This window comes from Ascidia mentula, chromosome 5 (assembly GCF_947561715.1).
Source record: "Ascidia mentula chromosome 5, kaAscMent1.1, whole genome shotgun sequence".
Lineage (NCBI taxonomy): Eukaryota > Metazoa > Chordata > Ascidiacea > Phlebobranchia > Ascidiidae > Ascidia > Ascidia mentula.
In genome coordinates this window covers 8,508,142-8,520,000 of record NC_138570.1, presented here as the reverse complement: position 1 = coordinate 8,520,000, position 11,859 = coordinate 8,508,142, and the positions used below count along the sequence as shown (strand labels likewise).

Sequence of the window (11,859 nt, the reverse complement as noted above, 5' to 3'; positions counted from 1 at the left end):
CGGCGGTGCCTATTTTAATGTATTTGTAAGTATTACAGTGACCTAAATTTCGTGCATGTCTGATTTTGAACCGGAATAGCCTTACAAACTCTGAAGCGCAAGTCTCAAAAGATAACTGGTTTTAACAGATCAACCGACACAATGTGGTACTAAGTTGTGCACAATGCTGACAACTAGCTGGTTTGTGGAAGATGGGCAACAAAGAAAATTGGAACATGTAGAGAAAAGTTTTCATCAGTGCGTTGAGCGGCTGAAGGTCGTGCGTCTCTGTGGCGCAATCGGTTAGCGCGTTCGGCTGTTAACCGAAAGGTTGGTGGTTCGAGCCCACCCAGGGACGTAATAAATTTTATATTCATCTCCTCCGAAAATGGTAGTTAACTATTTGCATGGAAGTTTCATTCGCATGTCAGGATGGCCGAGTGGTCTAAGGCGCCAGACTCAAGCTTCTATGCTGCACTGAATTACGGTGGTATGGGTGTTCTGGTCTCCGAATGGAGGCGTGGGTTCGAATCCCACTTCTGACAATCTTTTTTTATTTGAGGATATCTAATCTTTCTCTTCGGCTCCACTGCCAATAGCATTCCTCAAAGCTAATATTTGATTTCACATTACTACAAGTATAATGTGATTGTTTCAGTGTGCTAGTTGGTGTCTATAGCTCAGTGGTAGAGCACTGGTCTCGTAAACCAGGGGTCGCGAGTTCAAACCTCGCTGGAGGCAAGTGGCTAGAAATGTTTTTTCGAATTGATCTGCAGGAAATATATTTTCTGTCGGTGTTGTTGTCGCCGTGCTGTACAACATGCACTGAAAATAAGAGCAAACCAGCTCCAGTGGCGCAATCGGTTAGCGCGCCGTACTTATATGACAGTTACGGAGACATGCGGAGGTTGTGAGTTCGAGCCTCACCTGGAGCAGCAAGTTTTAATACTGTTTCAATATCAAGTTGTAAGAACAAAGACTGAAGCATACTGTATTGCATGTGGCGCCGTGGCTTAGTGGTAAAGCGCCTGTCTAGTAAACAGGAGATCCCGGGTTCAATCCCCGGCGGTGCCTATCTTAATGTATTTGTAAGTATTACAGTGACCTAAATTTCGTGCATGTCTGATTTTGAACCGGAATAGCATTACAAACTCTGAAGCGCAAGTCTCAAAAGATAACTGGTTTTAACAGATCAACCGACACAATGTGGTACTGAGTTGTGCACAATGCTGACAACTAGCTGGTTTGTGGAAGATGGGCAACAAAGTAAATTGGAAAATGTAGAGAAAAGTTTTCATCAGTGCGTTGAGCGGCTGAAGGTCGTGCGTCTCTGTGGCGCAATCGGTTAGCGCGTTCGGCTGTTAACCGAAAGGTTGGTGGTTCGAGCCCACCCAGGGACGTAATAATTTTTATATTCATTTCCTACGAAAATGGTAGTTAACTATTTGCATGGAAGGTTCATTCGCATGTCAGGATGGCCGAGTGGTCTAAGGCGCCAGACTCAAGCTTCTATGCTGCACTGAATTACGGTGGTATGGGTGTTCTGGTCTCCGAATGGAGGCGTGGGTTCGAATCCCACTTCCGACAATCTTTTTTTATCTGAGGATATCTAATCTTTCTCTTCGGCTCCCCTGCCAACAGCATTCCTCAAAGCTAATATTTGATTCCACATTACTACAAGTATAATGTGATTGTTCCAGTGTGCTAGTTGGTCTCTATAGCTCAGTGGTAGAGCACTGGTCTCGTAAACCAGGGGTCGCGAGATCAAACCTCGCTGCAGGCAAGTGGCTAGAAATGTTTTTTCGAATTTATCTGCAGGAAATATATTATCTGTCGGTGTTGTTGTCGCCGTGCTGTACAACATGCACTGAAAATAAGAGCAAACCAGCTCCAGTGGCGCAATCGGTTAGCGCGCCGTACTTATATGACAGTTACGGAGACATGCGGTGGTTGTGAGTTCGAGCCTCACCTGGAGCAGCAAGTTTTAATACTGTTTCAATATCAAGTTGTAAGAACAAAGACTGAAGCATACTGTATTGCATGTGGCGCCGTGGCTTAGTGGTAAAGCGCCTGTCTAGTAAACAGGAGATCCCGGGTTCGATCCCCGGCGGTGCCTATTTTAATGTATTTGTAAGTATTACAGTGACCTAAATTTCGTGCATGTCTGATTTTGAACCGGAATAGCCTTACAAACTCTGAAGCGCAAGTCTCAAAAGATAACTGGTTTTAACAGATCAACCGACACAATGTGGTACTAAGTTGTGCACAATGCTGGCAACTAGCTGGTTTGTGGAAGATAGGCAACAAAGAAAATTGGAACATGTAGAAAAAAGTTTTCATCAGTGCGTTGAGCGGCTGAAGGTCGTGCGTCTCTGTGGCGCAATCGGTTAGCGCGTTCGGCTGTTAACCGAAAGGTTGGTGGTTCGAGCCCAACCAGGGACGTAATAATTTTTATATTCATCTCCTCCGAAAATGGTAGTTAACTATTTGCATGGAAGTTTCATTCGCATGTCAGGATGGCCGAGTGGTCTAAGGCGCCAGACTCAAGCTTCTATGCTGCACTGAATTACGGTGGTATGGGTGTTCTGGTCTCCGAATGGAGGCGTGGGTTCGAATCCCACTTCTGACAATCTTTTTTTATTTGAGGATATCTAATCTTTCTCTTCGGCTCCCCTGCCAATAGCATTCCTCAAAGCTAATATTTGATTCCACATTACTACAAGTATAATGTGATTGTTTCAGTGTGCTAGTTGGTCTCTATAGCTCAGTGGTAGAGCACTGGTCTCGTAAACCAGGGGTCGCGAGTTCAAACCTCGCTGGAGGCAAGTGGCTAGAAATGTTTTTTCGAATTGATCTGCAGGAAATATATTATCTGTCGGTGTTGTTGTCGCCGTGCTGTACAACATGCACTGAAAATAAGAGCAAACCAGCTCCAGTGGCGCAATCGGTTAGCGCGCCGTACTTATATGACAGTTACGGAGACATGCGGAGGTTGTGAGTTCGAGCCTCACCTGGAGCAGCAAGTTTTAATACTGTTTCAATATCAAGTTGTAAGAACAAAGACTGAAGCATACTGTATTGCATGTGGCGCCGTGGCTTAGTGGTAAAGCGCCTGTCTAGTAAACAGGAGATCCCGGGTTCGATCCCCGGCGGTGCCTATTTTAATGTATTTGTAAGTATTACAGTGACCTAAATTTCGTGCATGTCTGATTTTGAACCGGAATAGCCTTACAAACTCTGAAGCGCAAGTCTCAAAAGATAACTGGTTTTAACAGATCAACCGACACAATGTGGTACTAAGTTGTGCACAATGCTGGCAACTAGCTGGTTTGTGGAAGATAGGCAACAAAGAAAATTGGAACATGTAGAAAAAAGTTTTCATCAGTGCGTTGAGCGGCTGAAGGTCGTGCGTCTCTGTGGCGCAATCGGTTAGCGCGTTCGGCTGTTAACCGAAAGGTTGGTGGTTCGAGCCCAACCAGGGACGTAATAATTTTTATATTCATCTCCTCCGAAAATGGTAGTTAACTATTTGCATGGAAGTTTCATTCGCATGTCAGGATGGCCGAGTGGTCTAAGGCGCCAGACTCAAGCTTCTATGCTGCACTGAATTACGGTGGTATGGGTGTTCTGGTCTCCGAATGGAGGCGTGGGTTCGAATCCCACTTCTGACAATCTTTTTTTATTTGAGGATATCTAATCTTTCTCTTCGGCTCCCCTGCCAATAGCATTCCTCAAAGCTAATATTTGATTCCACATTACTACAAGTATAATGTGATTGTTTCAGTGTGCTAGTTGGTCTCTATAGCTCAGTGGTAGAGCACTGGTCTCGTAAACCAGGGGTCGCGAGTTCAAACCTCGCTGGAGGCAAGTGGCTAGAAATGTTTTTTCGAATTTATCTGCAGGAAATATATTATCTGTCGGTGTTGTTGTCGCCGTGCTGTACAACATGCCCTGAAAATGAGAGCAAACCAGCTCCAGTGGCGCAATCGGTTAGCGCGCCGTACTTATATGACAGTTACGGAGACATGCGGAGGTTGTGAGTTCGAGCCTCACCTGGAGCAGCAAGTTTTAATACTGTTTCAATATCAAGTTGTAAGAACAAAGACTGAAGCATACTGTATTGCATGTGGCGCCGTGGCTTAGTGGTAAAGCGCCTGTCTAGTAAACAGGAGATCCCGGGTTCGATCCCCGGCGGTGCCTATTTTAATGTATTTGTAAGTATTACAGTGACCTAAATTTCGTGCATGTCTGATTTTGAACCGGAATAGCCTTGCAAACTCAGAAGCGCAAGTCTCAAAAGAAAACTGGTTTTAACAGATCAACCGACACATTGTGGTACTAAGTTGTGCACTATGCTGGCAACTAGCTGGTTTGTGGAAGATGGGCAACAAAGAAAATTGGAACATGTAGAGAAAAGTTTTCATCAGTGCGTTGAGCGGCTGAAGGTCGTGCGTCTCTGTGGCGCAATCGGTTAGCGCGTTCGGCTGTTAACCGAAAGGTTGGTGGTTCGAGCCCACCCAGGGACGTAATAATTTTTATATTCATCTCCTCCGAAAATGGTAGTTAACTATTTGCATGGAAGTTTCATTCGCATGTCAGGATGTCCGAGTGGTCTAAGGCGCCAGACTCAAGCTTCTATGCTGCACTGAATTACGGTGGTATGGGTGTTCTGGTCTCCGAATGGAGGCGTGGGTTCGAATCCCACTTCTGACAATCTTTTTTTATTTGAGGATATCTAATCTTTCTCTTCGGCTCCCCTGCCAATAGCATTCCTCAAAGCTAATATTTGATTCCACATTACTACAAGTATAATGTGATTGTTTCAGTGTGCTGGTTGGTGTCTATAGCTCAGTGGTAGAGCACTGGTCTCGTAAACCAGGGGTCGCGAGTTCAAACCTCGCTGGAGGCAAGTGGCTAGAAATGTTTTTTCGAATTGATCTGCAGGAAATATATTATCTGTCGGTGTTGTTGTCGCCGTGCTGTACAACATGCACTGAAAATAAGAGCAAACCAGCTCCAGTGGCGCAATCGGTTAGCGCGCCGTACTTATATGACAGTTACGGAGACATGCGGAGGTTGAGAGTTCAAACCTCACCTGGAGCAGCAAGTTTTAATACTGTTTCAATATCAAGTTGTAAGAACAAAGACTGAAGCATACTGTATTGCATGTGGCGCCGTGGCTTAGTGGTAAAGCGCCTGTCTAGTAAACAGGAGATCCCGGGTTCGATCCCCGGCGGTGCCTATTTTAATGTATTTGTAAGTATTACAGTGACCTAAATTTCGTGCATGTCTGATTTTGAACCGGAATAGCCTTACAAACTCTGAAGCGCAAGTCTCAAAAGATAACTGGTTTTAACAGATCAACCGACACAATGTGGTACTAAGTTGTGCACTATGCTGGCAACTAGCTGGTTTGTGGAAGATGGGCAACAAAGAAAATTGGAACATGTAGAGAAAAGTTTTCATCAGTGCGTTGAGCGGCTGAAGGTCGTGCGTTTTGTGGCGCAATCGGTTAACGCGTTCGGCTGTTAACCGAAAGGTTGGTGGTTCGAGCCCACCCAGGGACGTAATAATTTTTATATTCATCTCCTCCGAAAATGGTAGTTAACTATTTGCATGGAAGTTTCATTCGCATGTCAGGATGGCCGAGTGGTCTAAGGCGCCAGACTCAAGCTTCTATGCTGCACTGAATTACGGTGGTATGGGTGTTCTGGTCTCCGAATGGAGGCGTGGGTTCGAATCCCACTTCTGACAATCTTTTTTTATTTGAGGATATATAATCTTTCTCTTCGGCTCCCCTGCCAATAGCATTCCTCAAAGCTAATATTTGATTCCACATTACTACAAGTATAATGTGATTGTTTCAGTGTGCTGGTTGGTGTCTATAGCTCAGTGGTAGAGCACTGGTCTCGTAAACCAGGGGTCGCGAGTTCAAACCTCGCTGGAGGCAAGTGGCTAGAAATGTTTTTTCGAATTGATCTGCAGGAAATATATTATCTGTCGGTGTTGTTGTCGCCGTGCTGTACAACATGCACTGAAAATAAGAGCAAACCAGCTCCAGTGGCGCAATCGGTTAGCGCGCCGTACTTATATGACAGTTACGGAGACATGCGGAGGTTGAGAGTTCAAACCTCACCTGGAGCAGCAAGTTTTAATACTGTTTCAATATCAAGTTGTAAGAACAAAGACTGAAGCATACTGTATTGCATGTGGCGCCGTGGCTTAGTGGTAAAGCGCCTGTCTAGTAAACAGGAGATCCCGGGTTCGATCCCCGGCGGTGCCTATTTTAATGTATTTGTAAGTATTACAGTGACCTAAATTTCGTGCATGTCTGATTTTGAACCGGAATAGCCTTACAAACTCTGAAGCGCAAGTCTCAAAAGATAACTGGTTTTAACAGATCAACCGACACAATGTGGTACTAAGTTGTGCACAATGCTGACAACTAGCTGGTTTGTGGAAGATGGGCAACAAAGAAAATTGGAACATGTAGAGAAAAGTTTTCATCAGTGCGTTGAGCGGCTGAAGGTCGTGCGTCTCTGTGGCGCAATCGGTTAGCGCGTTCGGCTGTTAACCGAAAGGTTGGTGGTTCGAGCCCACCCAGGGACGTAATAAATTTTATATTCATCTCCTCCGAAAATGGTAGTTAACTATTTGCATGGAAGTTTCATTCGCATGTCAGGATGGCCGAGTGGTCTAAGGCGCCAGACTCAAGCTTCTATGCTGCACTGAATTACGGTGGTATGGTTGTTCTGGTCTCCGAATGGAGGCGTGGGTTCGAATCCCACTTCTGACAATCTATTTTTATTTGAGGATATCTAATCTTTCTCTTCGGCTCCACTGCCAATAGCATTCCTCAAAGCTAATATTTGATTTCACATTACTACAAGTATAATGTGATTGTTTCAGTGTGCTAGTTGGTCTCTATAGCTCAGTGGTAGAGCACTGGTCTCGTAAACCAGGGGTCGCGAGTTCAAACCTCGCTGGAGGCAAGTGGCTAGAAATGTTTTTTCGAATTTATCTGCAGGAAATATATTATCTGCCGGTGTTGTTGTCGCCGTGCTGTACAACATCCACTGAAAATAAGAGCAAACCAGCTCCAGTGGCGCATTCGGTTAGCGCGCCGTACTTATATGACAGTTACGGAGACATGCGGAGGTTGTGAGTTCGAGCCTCACCTGGAGCAGCAAGTTTTAATACTGTTTTAATTTCAAGTTGTAAGAACAAAGACTGAAGCATACTGTATTGCATGTGGCGCCGTGGCTTAGTGGTAAATCGCCTGTCTAGTAAACAGGAGATCCCGGGTTCGATCCCCGGCGGTGCCTATTTTAATCTATTTGTAAGTATTACAGTGACCTAAATTTCGTGCATGTCTGATTTTGAACCGGAATAGCCTTACAAACTCTGAAGCGCAAGTCTCAAAAGATAACTGGTTTTAACAGATCAACCGACACAATGTGGTACTGAGTTGTGCACAATGCTGGCAACTAGCTGGTTTGTGGAAGATGGGCAACAAAGTAAATTGGAAAATGTAGAGAAAAGTTTTCATCAGTGCGTTGAGCGACTGAAGGTCGTGCGTCTCTGTGGCGCAATCGGTTAGCGCGTTCGGCTGTTAACCGAAAGGTTGGTGGTTCGAGCCCACCCAGGGACGTAATAATTTTTATATTCATCTCCTACGAAAATGGTAGTTAACTATTTGCATGGAAGGTTCATTCGCATGTCAGGATGGCCGAGTGGTCTAAGGCGCCAGACTCAAGCTTCTATGCTGCACTGAATTACGGTAGTATGGGTGTTCTGGTCTCCGAATGGAGGCGTGGGTTCGAATCCCACTTCTGACAATCTTTTTTTATCTGAGGATATCTAATCTTTCTCTTCGGCTCCCCTGCCAAAAGCATTCCTCAAAGCTAATATTTGATTCCACATTACTACAAGTATAATGTGATTGTTCCAGTGTGCTAGTTGGTCTCTATAGCTCAGTGATAGAGCACTGGTCTCGTAAACCAGGGGTCGCGAGTTCAAACCTCGCTGGAGGCAAGTGGCTAAAAATGTTTTTTCGAATTTATCTGCAGGAAATATATTATCTGTCGGTTTTGTTGTCGCCGTGCTGTACAACATGCACTGAAAATAAGAGCAAGCCAGCTCCAGTGGCGCAATCGGTTAGCGCGCCGTACTTATATGACAGTTACGGAGACATGCGGAGGTTGTGAGTTCGAGCCTCACCTGGAGCAGCAAGTTTTCATACTGTTTCAATATCAAGTTGTAAGAACAAAGACTGAAGCATACTGTATTGCATGTGGCGCCGTGGCTTAGTGGTAAAGCGCCTGTCTAGTAAACAGGAGATCCCGGGTTCGATCCCCGGCGGTGCCTATTTTAATCTATTTGCAAGTATTACAGTGACCTAAATTTCGTGCATGTCTGATTTTGAACCGGAATAGCCTTACAAACTCTGAAGCGCAAGTCTCAAAAGATAACTGGTTTTAACAGATCAACCGACACAATGTGGTACTAAGTTGTGCACAATGCTGACAACTAGCTGGTTTGCGGAAGATGTGCAACAAAGAAAATTGGAACATGTAGAGAAAAGTTTTCATCAGTGCGTTGAGCGGCTGATGGTCGTGCGTTTCTGTGGCGCAATCGGTTAGCGCGTTCGGCTGTTAACCGAAAGGTTGGTGGTTCGAGCCCACCCAGGGACGTAATAATTTTTATATTCATCTCCTCCGAAAATGGTAGTTAACTATTTGCATGGAAGGTTCATTCGCATGTCAGGATGGCCGAGTGGTCTAAGGCGCCAGACTCAAGCTTCTATGCTGCACTGAATTACGGTGGTATGGGTGTTCTGGTCTCCGAATGGAGGCGTGGGTTCGAATCCCACTTCTGACAATCTTTTTTTATTTGAGGATATCTAATCTTTCTCTTCGGCTCCCCTGCCAATAGCATTCCTCAAAGCTAATATTTGATTCCACATTACTACAAGTATAATGTGATTGTTTCAGTGTGCTGGTTGGTGTCTATAGCTCAGTGGTAGAGCACTGGTCTCGTAAACCAGGGGTCGCGAGTTCAAACCTCGCTGGAGGCAAGTGGCTAGAAATGTTTTTTCGAATTTATCTGCAGGAAATATATTATCTGTCGGTGTTGTTGTCGCCGTGCTGTACAACATGCACTGTAAATAAGAGCAAACCAGCTCCAGTGGCGCAATCGGTTAGCGCGCCGTACTTATATGACAGTTACGGAGACATGCGGAGGTTGAGAGTTCAAACCTCACCTGGAGCAGCAAGTTTTAATACTGTTTCAATATCAAGTTGTAAGAACAAAGACTGAAGCATACTGTATTGCATGTGGCGCCGTGGCTTAGTGGTAAAGCGCCTGTCTAGTAAACAGGAGATCCCGGGTTCGATCCCCGGCGGTGCCTATTTTAATGTATTTGTAAGTATTACAGTGACCTAAATTTCGTGCATGTCTGATTTTGAACCGGAATAGCCTTACAAACTCTGAAGCGCAAGTCTCAAAAGATAACTGGTTTTAACAGATCAACCGACACAATGTGGTACTGAGTTGTGCACAATGCTGGCAACTACCTGGTTTGTGGAAGATGGGCAACAAAGTAAATTGGAAAATGTAGAGAAAAGTTTTCATCAGTGCGTTGAGCGGCTGAAGGACGTGCGTCTCTGTGGCGCAATCGGTTAGCGCGTTCGGCTGTTAACCGAAAGGTTGGTGGTTCGAGCCCACCCAGGGACATAATAATTTTTATATTCATCTCCTACGAAAATGGTAGTTAACTATTTGCATGGAAGGTTCATTCGCATGTCAGGATGGCCGAGTGGTCTAAGGCGCCAGACTCAAGCTTCTATGCTGCACTGAATTACGGTGGTATGGGTGTTCTGGTCTCCGAATGGAGGCGTGGGTTCGAATCCCACTTCTGACAATCTTTTTTTATCTGAGGATATCTAATCTTTCTCTTCGGCTCCCCTGCCAATAGCATTCCTCAAAGCTAATATTTGATTCCACATTACTACAAGTATAATGTGATTGTTCCAGTGTGCTAGTTGGTCTCTATAGCTCAGTGATAGAGCACTGGTCTCGTAAACCAGGGGTCGCGAGTTCAAACCTCGCTGGAGGCAAGTGGCTAAAAATGTTTCTTCGAATTTATCTGCAGGAAATATATTATCTGTCGGTTTTGTTGTCGCCGTGCTGTACAACATGCACTGAAAATAAGAGCAAGCCAGCTCCAGTGGCGCAATCGGTTAGCGCGCCGTACTTATATGACAGTTACGGAGACATGCGGAGGTTGTGAGTTCGAGCCTCACCTGGAGCAGCAAGTTTTCATACTGTTTCAATATCAAGTTGTAAGAACAAAGACTGAAGCATACTGTATTGCATGTGGCGCCGTGGCTTAGTGGTAAAGCGCCTGTCTAGTAAACAGGAGATCCCGGGTTCGATCCCCGGCGGTGCCTATTTTAATCTATTTGTAAGTATTACAGTGACCTAAATTTCGTGCATGTCTGATTTTGAACCGGAATAGCCTTACAAACTCTGAAGCGCAAGTCTCAAAAGATAACTGGTTTTAACAGATCAACCGACATAATGTGGTACTAAGTTGTGCACAATGCTGACAACTAGCTGGTTTGTGGAAGATGGGCAACAAAGAAAATTGGAACATGTAGAGAAAAGTTTTCATCAGTGCGTTGAGCGGCTGATGGTCGTGCGTTTCTGTGGCGCAATCGGTTAGCGCGTTCGGCTGTTAACCGAAAGGTTGGTGGTTCGAGCCCACCCAGGGACGTAATAATTTTTATATTCATCTCCTCCGAAAATGGTAGTTAACTATTTGCATGGAAGGTTCATTCGCATGTCAGGATGGCCCAGTGGTCTAAGGCGCCAGACTCAAGCTTCTATGCTGCACTGAATTACGGTGGTATGGGTGTTCTGGTCTCCGAATGGAGGCGTGGGTTCGAATCCCACTTCTGACAATCTTTATTTATTTGAGGATATCTAATCTTTCTCTTCGGCTCCCCTGCCAATAGCATTCCTCAAAGCTAATATTTGATTCTGTAAACGTCTTTGTTCGTTTTGTTTTTCACACGCTTTATTTCTTTTTGTATTTTCACTTCACCTTCACTTTAACTCACATGTTTTTCTTTGTTTACTTTTCACACTCACCTGTATAATATATTTGTAATTATTTTGCAATTTACTCGTTTCAATATGCCCGAGTGATCATGCTTGCGTGGCAAACGCGGGCAGAAATGATTGGTCAAGCGCTGGCGAGAGAAATAATGAGCGAAAAGCCAGCCAGTTCTCTGGTGGTGGCGTGTGGTAAACACTGTTTTTGGTGAGAGATCTTATGTGGTAATTGCTGATGAACGCTAGTCGTAGTGGAATGTGTATTTTGTGCCAGTCTTAGAACAAACGTTTTTTTATTCGCGCTTTTATCGTTTTATTCTTTTTATACCTATTAGCGTTTTTCTATTGTAATACAGAAATAGCCACCTTGGTCGTGTGACTCCAGGCCTCTGCGATAGACCGTTAGTGCAGAGTAGCCTAGGCCCAAGACAAGCTAATTTCGGTTACAATTCCACATTACTACAAGTATAATGTGATTGTTTCAGTGTGCTAGTTGGTCTCTATAGCTCAGTGGTAGAGCACTGGTCTCGTAAACCAGGGGTCGCGAGTTCAAACCTTGCTGCAGGCAAGTGGCTAGAAATGTTTTTTCGAATTTTTCTTCAGGAAATATATTATCTGTCGGTGTTGTTGTCGCCGTGCTGTACAACATGCACTGAAAATAAGAGCAAACCAGCTCCAGTGGCGCAATCGGTTAGCGCGCCGTACTTATGTGACAGTTACGGAGACATGCGGAGGTTGTGAGTTCGAGCCTCACCTGGAGCA

The 11,859-nt window shown here is 44.8% G+C and overlaps 55 non-coding genes across 55 annotated transcripts in view; all 55 read left to right on the top strand.

The window, feature by feature from the left end:
- The window catches only part of Trnat-agu (transfer RNA threonine (anticodon AGU)), a 72-nt gene extending 61 nt beyond the window's left edge, over positions 1-11 (top strand). Inside the window, exon 1 of the tRNA in view lies at positions 1-11. This exon is cut by the window's left edge and continues 61 nt beyond it. This is a non-coding gene — a tRNA (tRNA-Thr).
- A 252-nt stretch (positions 12-263) lies between these two features.
- On the top strand, positions 264-337 carry Trnan-guu (transfer RNA asparagine (anticodon GUU)). Its single transcript has one exon. It is a non-coding gene; the product is annotated as a tRNA-Asn (tRNA).
- Positions 338-405: 68 nt separating this feature from the next.
- On the top strand, positions 406-524 carry Trnal-caa (transfer RNA leucine (anticodon CAA)). Its single transcript has 2 exons — positions 406-443; positions 479-524. It is a non-coding gene; the product is annotated as a tRNA-Leu (tRNA).
- Positions 525-648: 124 nt separating this feature from the next.
- Positions 649-720, top strand: Trnat-cgu (transfer RNA threonine (anticodon CGU)). The gene has a single exon. It is a non-coding gene; the product is annotated as a tRNA-Thr (tRNA).
- A 104-nt stretch (positions 721-824) lies between these two features.
- On the top strand, positions 825-914 carry Trnai-uau (transfer RNA isoleucine (anticodon UAU)). The gene is given in 2 exon segments: positions 825-862; positions 879-914. It is a non-coding gene; the product is annotated as a tRNA-Ile (tRNA).
- A 67-nt stretch (positions 915-981) lies between these two features.
- Positions 982-1,053, top strand: Trnat-agu (transfer RNA threonine (anticodon AGU)). Its single transcript has one exon. It is a non-coding gene; the product is annotated as a tRNA-Thr (tRNA).
- A 252-nt stretch (positions 1,054-1,305) lies between these two features.
- On the top strand, positions 1,306-1,379 carry Trnan-guu (transfer RNA asparagine (anticodon GUU)). The gene has a single exon. It is a non-coding gene; the product is annotated as a tRNA-Asn (tRNA).
- A 68-nt stretch (positions 1,380-1,447) lies between these two features.
- Trnal-caa (transfer RNA leucine (anticodon CAA)) lies at positions 1,448-1,566 on the top strand. The gene is made up of 2 exons: positions 1,448-1,485; positions 1,521-1,566. It is a non-coding gene; the product is annotated as a tRNA-Leu (tRNA).
- Positions 1,567-1,690: 124 nt separating this feature from the next.
- Positions 1,691-1,762, top strand: Trnat-cgu (transfer RNA threonine (anticodon CGU)). The gene has a single exon. It is a non-coding gene; the product is annotated as a tRNA-Thr (tRNA).
- A 104-nt stretch (positions 1,763-1,866) lies between these two features.
- Positions 1,867-1,956, top strand: Trnai-uau (transfer RNA isoleucine (anticodon UAU)). Its single transcript is given in 2 exon segments — positions 1,867-1,904; positions 1,921-1,956. It is a non-coding gene; the product is annotated as a tRNA-Ile (tRNA).
- A 67-nt stretch (positions 1,957-2,023) lies between these two features.
- Trnat-agu (transfer RNA threonine (anticodon AGU)) lies at positions 2,024-2,095 on the top strand. Its single transcript has one exon. It is a non-coding gene; the product is annotated as a tRNA-Thr (tRNA).
- Positions 2,096-2,347: 252 nt separating this feature from the next.
- Positions 2,348-2,421, top strand: Trnan-guu (transfer RNA asparagine (anticodon GUU)). The gene has a single exon. It is a non-coding gene; the product is annotated as a tRNA-Asn (tRNA).
- Positions 2,422-2,489: 68 nt separating this feature from the next.
- Positions 2,490-2,608, top strand: Trnal-caa (transfer RNA leucine (anticodon CAA)). The gene is made up of 2 exons: positions 2,490-2,527; positions 2,563-2,608. It is a non-coding gene; the product is annotated as a tRNA-Leu (tRNA).
- Positions 2,609-2,732: 124 nt separating this feature from the next.
- Trnat-cgu (transfer RNA threonine (anticodon CGU)) lies at positions 2,733-2,804 on the top strand. Its single transcript has one exon. It is a non-coding gene; the product is annotated as a tRNA-Thr (tRNA).
- Positions 2,805-2,908: 104 nt separating this feature from the next.
- On the top strand, positions 2,909-2,998 carry Trnai-uau (transfer RNA isoleucine (anticodon UAU)). The gene is given in 2 exon segments: positions 2,909-2,946; positions 2,963-2,998. It is a non-coding gene; the product is annotated as a tRNA-Ile (tRNA).
- A 67-nt stretch (positions 2,999-3,065) lies between these two features.
- On the top strand, positions 3,066-3,137 carry Trnat-agu (transfer RNA threonine (anticodon AGU)). Its single transcript has one exon. It is a non-coding gene; the product is annotated as a tRNA-Thr (tRNA).
- Positions 3,138-3,389: 252 nt separating this feature from the next.
- Trnan-guu (transfer RNA asparagine (anticodon GUU)) lies at positions 3,390-3,463 on the top strand. Its single transcript has one exon. It is a non-coding gene; the product is annotated as a tRNA-Asn (tRNA).
- Positions 3,464-3,531: 68 nt separating this feature from the next.
- Positions 3,532-3,650, top strand: Trnal-caa (transfer RNA leucine (anticodon CAA)). The gene is made up of 2 exons: positions 3,532-3,569; positions 3,605-3,650. It is a non-coding gene; the product is annotated as a tRNA-Leu (tRNA).
- Positions 3,651-3,774: 124 nt separating this feature from the next.
- Trnat-cgu (transfer RNA threonine (anticodon CGU)) lies at positions 3,775-3,846 on the top strand. The gene has a single exon. It is a non-coding gene; the product is annotated as a tRNA-Thr (tRNA).
- A 104-nt stretch (positions 3,847-3,950) lies between these two features.
- Trnai-uau (transfer RNA isoleucine (anticodon UAU)) lies at positions 3,951-4,040 on the top strand. Its single transcript is given in 2 exon segments — positions 3,951-3,988; positions 4,005-4,040. It is a non-coding gene; the product is annotated as a tRNA-Ile (tRNA).
- Positions 4,041-4,107: 67 nt separating this feature from the next.
- On the top strand, positions 4,108-4,179 carry Trnat-agu (transfer RNA threonine (anticodon AGU)). Its single transcript has one exon. It is a non-coding gene; the product is annotated as a tRNA-Thr (tRNA).
- Positions 4,180-4,431: 252 nt separating this feature from the next.
- Trnan-guu (transfer RNA asparagine (anticodon GUU)) lies at positions 4,432-4,505 on the top strand. The gene has a single exon. It is a non-coding gene; the product is annotated as a tRNA-Asn (tRNA).
- Positions 4,506-4,573: 68 nt separating this feature from the next.
- Positions 4,574-4,692, top strand: Trnal-caa (transfer RNA leucine (anticodon CAA)). Its single transcript has 2 exons — positions 4,574-4,611; positions 4,647-4,692. It is a non-coding gene; the product is annotated as a tRNA-Leu (tRNA).
- A 124-nt stretch (positions 4,693-4,816) lies between these two features.
- Positions 4,817-4,888, top strand: Trnat-cgu (transfer RNA threonine (anticodon CGU)). The gene has a single exon. It is a non-coding gene; the product is annotated as a tRNA-Thr (tRNA).
- Positions 4,889-4,992: 104 nt separating this feature from the next.
- Trnai-uau (transfer RNA isoleucine (anticodon UAU)) lies at positions 4,993-5,082 on the top strand. The gene is given in 2 exon segments: positions 4,993-5,030; positions 5,047-5,082. It is a non-coding gene; the product is annotated as a tRNA-Ile (tRNA).
- A 67-nt stretch (positions 5,083-5,149) lies between these two features.
- Positions 5,150-5,221, top strand: Trnat-agu (transfer RNA threonine (anticodon AGU)). Its single transcript has one exon. It is a non-coding gene; the product is annotated as a tRNA-Thr (tRNA).
- A 252-nt stretch (positions 5,222-5,473) lies between these two features.
- Positions 5,474-5,546, top strand: Trnan-guu (transfer RNA asparagine (anticodon GUU)). Its single transcript has one exon. It is a non-coding gene; the product is annotated as a tRNA-Asn (tRNA).
- A 68-nt stretch (positions 5,547-5,614) lies between these two features.
- Positions 5,615-5,733, top strand: Trnal-caa (transfer RNA leucine (anticodon CAA)). Its single transcript has 2 exons — positions 5,615-5,652; positions 5,688-5,733. It is a non-coding gene; the product is annotated as a tRNA-Leu (tRNA).
- A 124-nt stretch (positions 5,734-5,857) lies between these two features.
- On the top strand, positions 5,858-5,929 carry Trnat-cgu (transfer RNA threonine (anticodon CGU)). The gene has a single exon. It is a non-coding gene; the product is annotated as a tRNA-Thr (tRNA).
- A 104-nt stretch (positions 5,930-6,033) lies between these two features.
- On the top strand, positions 6,034-6,123 carry Trnai-uau (transfer RNA isoleucine (anticodon UAU)). Its single transcript is given in 2 exon segments — positions 6,034-6,071; positions 6,088-6,123. It is a non-coding gene; the product is annotated as a tRNA-Ile (tRNA).
- Positions 6,124-6,190: 67 nt separating this feature from the next.
- Trnat-agu (transfer RNA threonine (anticodon AGU)) lies at positions 6,191-6,262 on the top strand. Its single transcript has one exon. It is a non-coding gene; the product is annotated as a tRNA-Thr (tRNA).
- Positions 6,263-6,514: 252 nt separating this feature from the next.
- On the top strand, positions 6,515-6,588 carry Trnan-guu (transfer RNA asparagine (anticodon GUU)). Its single transcript has one exon. It is a non-coding gene; the product is annotated as a tRNA-Asn (tRNA).
- A 68-nt stretch (positions 6,589-6,656) lies between these two features.
- Trnal-caa (transfer RNA leucine (anticodon CAA)) lies at positions 6,657-6,775 on the top strand. The gene is made up of 2 exons: positions 6,657-6,694; positions 6,730-6,775. It is a non-coding gene; the product is annotated as a tRNA-Leu (tRNA).
- A 124-nt stretch (positions 6,776-6,899) lies between these two features.
- Trnat-cgu (transfer RNA threonine (anticodon CGU)) lies at positions 6,900-6,971 on the top strand. The gene has a single exon. It is a non-coding gene; the product is annotated as a tRNA-Thr (tRNA).
- A 104-nt stretch (positions 6,972-7,075) lies between these two features.
- Trnai-uau (transfer RNA isoleucine (anticodon UAU)) lies at positions 7,076-7,165 on the top strand. Its single transcript is given in 2 exon segments — positions 7,076-7,113; positions 7,130-7,165. It is a non-coding gene; the product is annotated as a tRNA-Ile (tRNA).
- Positions 7,166-7,232: 67 nt separating this feature from the next.
- Positions 7,233-7,304, top strand: Trnat-agu (transfer RNA threonine (anticodon AGU)). The gene has a single exon. It is a non-coding gene; the product is annotated as a tRNA-Thr (tRNA).
- A 252-nt stretch (positions 7,305-7,556) lies between these two features.
- Trnan-guu (transfer RNA asparagine (anticodon GUU)) lies at positions 7,557-7,630 on the top strand. Its single transcript has one exon. It is a non-coding gene; the product is annotated as a tRNA-Asn (tRNA).
- A 68-nt stretch (positions 7,631-7,698) lies between these two features.
- On the top strand, positions 7,699-7,817 carry Trnal-caa (transfer RNA leucine (anticodon CAA)). The gene is made up of 2 exons: positions 7,699-7,736; positions 7,772-7,817. It is a non-coding gene; the product is annotated as a tRNA-Leu (tRNA).
- A 124-nt stretch (positions 7,818-7,941) lies between these two features.
- On the top strand, positions 7,942-8,013 carry Trnat-cgu (transfer RNA threonine (anticodon CGU)). Its single transcript has one exon. It is a non-coding gene; the product is annotated as a tRNA-Thr (tRNA).
- Positions 8,014-8,117: 104 nt separating this feature from the next.
- Positions 8,118-8,207, top strand: Trnai-uau (transfer RNA isoleucine (anticodon UAU)). Its single transcript is given in 2 exon segments — positions 8,118-8,155; positions 8,172-8,207. It is a non-coding gene; the product is annotated as a tRNA-Ile (tRNA).
- Positions 8,208-8,274: 67 nt separating this feature from the next.
- On the top strand, positions 8,275-8,346 carry Trnat-agu (transfer RNA threonine (anticodon AGU)). The gene has a single exon. It is a non-coding gene; the product is annotated as a tRNA-Thr (tRNA).
- A 252-nt stretch (positions 8,347-8,598) lies between these two features.
- On the top strand, positions 8,599-8,672 carry Trnan-guu (transfer RNA asparagine (anticodon GUU)). Its single transcript has one exon. It is a non-coding gene; the product is annotated as a tRNA-Asn (tRNA).
- A 68-nt stretch (positions 8,673-8,740) lies between these two features.
- Positions 8,741-8,859, top strand: Trnal-caa (transfer RNA leucine (anticodon CAA)). The gene is made up of 2 exons: positions 8,741-8,778; positions 8,814-8,859. It is a non-coding gene; the product is annotated as a tRNA-Leu (tRNA).
- Positions 8,860-8,983: 124 nt separating this feature from the next.
- Trnat-cgu (transfer RNA threonine (anticodon CGU)) lies at positions 8,984-9,055 on the top strand. The gene has a single exon. It is a non-coding gene; the product is annotated as a tRNA-Thr (tRNA).
- Positions 9,056-9,159: 104 nt separating this feature from the next.
- On the top strand, positions 9,160-9,249 carry Trnai-uau (transfer RNA isoleucine (anticodon UAU)). The gene is given in 2 exon segments: positions 9,160-9,197; positions 9,214-9,249. It is a non-coding gene; the product is annotated as a tRNA-Ile (tRNA).
- A 67-nt stretch (positions 9,250-9,316) lies between these two features.
- Trnat-agu (transfer RNA threonine (anticodon AGU)) lies at positions 9,317-9,388 on the top strand. Its single transcript has one exon. It is a non-coding gene; the product is annotated as a tRNA-Thr (tRNA).
- A 252-nt stretch (positions 9,389-9,640) lies between these two features.
- On the top strand, positions 9,641-9,714 carry Trnan-guu (transfer RNA asparagine (anticodon GUU)). The gene has a single exon. It is a non-coding gene; the product is annotated as a tRNA-Asn (tRNA).
- Positions 9,715-9,782: 68 nt separating this feature from the next.
- Positions 9,783-9,901, top strand: Trnal-caa (transfer RNA leucine (anticodon CAA)). Its single transcript has 2 exons — positions 9,783-9,820; positions 9,856-9,901. It is a non-coding gene; the product is annotated as a tRNA-Leu (tRNA).
- A 124-nt stretch (positions 9,902-10,025) lies between these two features.
- Positions 10,026-10,097, top strand: Trnat-cgu (transfer RNA threonine (anticodon CGU)). The gene has a single exon. It is a non-coding gene; the product is annotated as a tRNA-Thr (tRNA).
- A 104-nt stretch (positions 10,098-10,201) lies between these two features.
- Positions 10,202-10,291, top strand: Trnai-uau (transfer RNA isoleucine (anticodon UAU)). Its single transcript is given in 2 exon segments — positions 10,202-10,239; positions 10,256-10,291. It is a non-coding gene; the product is annotated as a tRNA-Ile (tRNA).
- A 67-nt stretch (positions 10,292-10,358) lies between these two features.
- On the top strand, positions 10,359-10,430 carry Trnat-agu (transfer RNA threonine (anticodon AGU)). The gene has a single exon. It is a non-coding gene; the product is annotated as a tRNA-Thr (tRNA).
- Positions 10,431-10,682: 252 nt separating this feature from the next.
- On the top strand, positions 10,683-10,756 carry Trnan-guu (transfer RNA asparagine (anticodon GUU)). The gene has a single exon. It is a non-coding gene; the product is annotated as a tRNA-Asn (tRNA).
- Positions 10,757-10,824: 68 nt separating this feature from the next.
- On the top strand, positions 10,825-10,943 carry Trnal-caa (transfer RNA leucine (anticodon CAA)). The gene is made up of 2 exons: positions 10,825-10,862; positions 10,898-10,943. It is a non-coding gene; the product is annotated as a tRNA-Leu (tRNA).
- Positions 10,944-11,593: 650 nt separating this feature from the next.
- Trnat-cgu (transfer RNA threonine (anticodon CGU)) lies at positions 11,594-11,665 on the top strand. The gene has a single exon. It is a non-coding gene; the product is annotated as a tRNA-Thr (tRNA).
- Positions 11,666-11,769: 104 nt separating this feature from the next.
- Trnai-uau (transfer RNA isoleucine (anticodon UAU)) lies at positions 11,770-11,859 on the top strand. Its single transcript is given in 2 exon segments — positions 11,770-11,807; positions 11,824-11,859. It is a non-coding gene; the product is annotated as a tRNA-Ile (tRNA).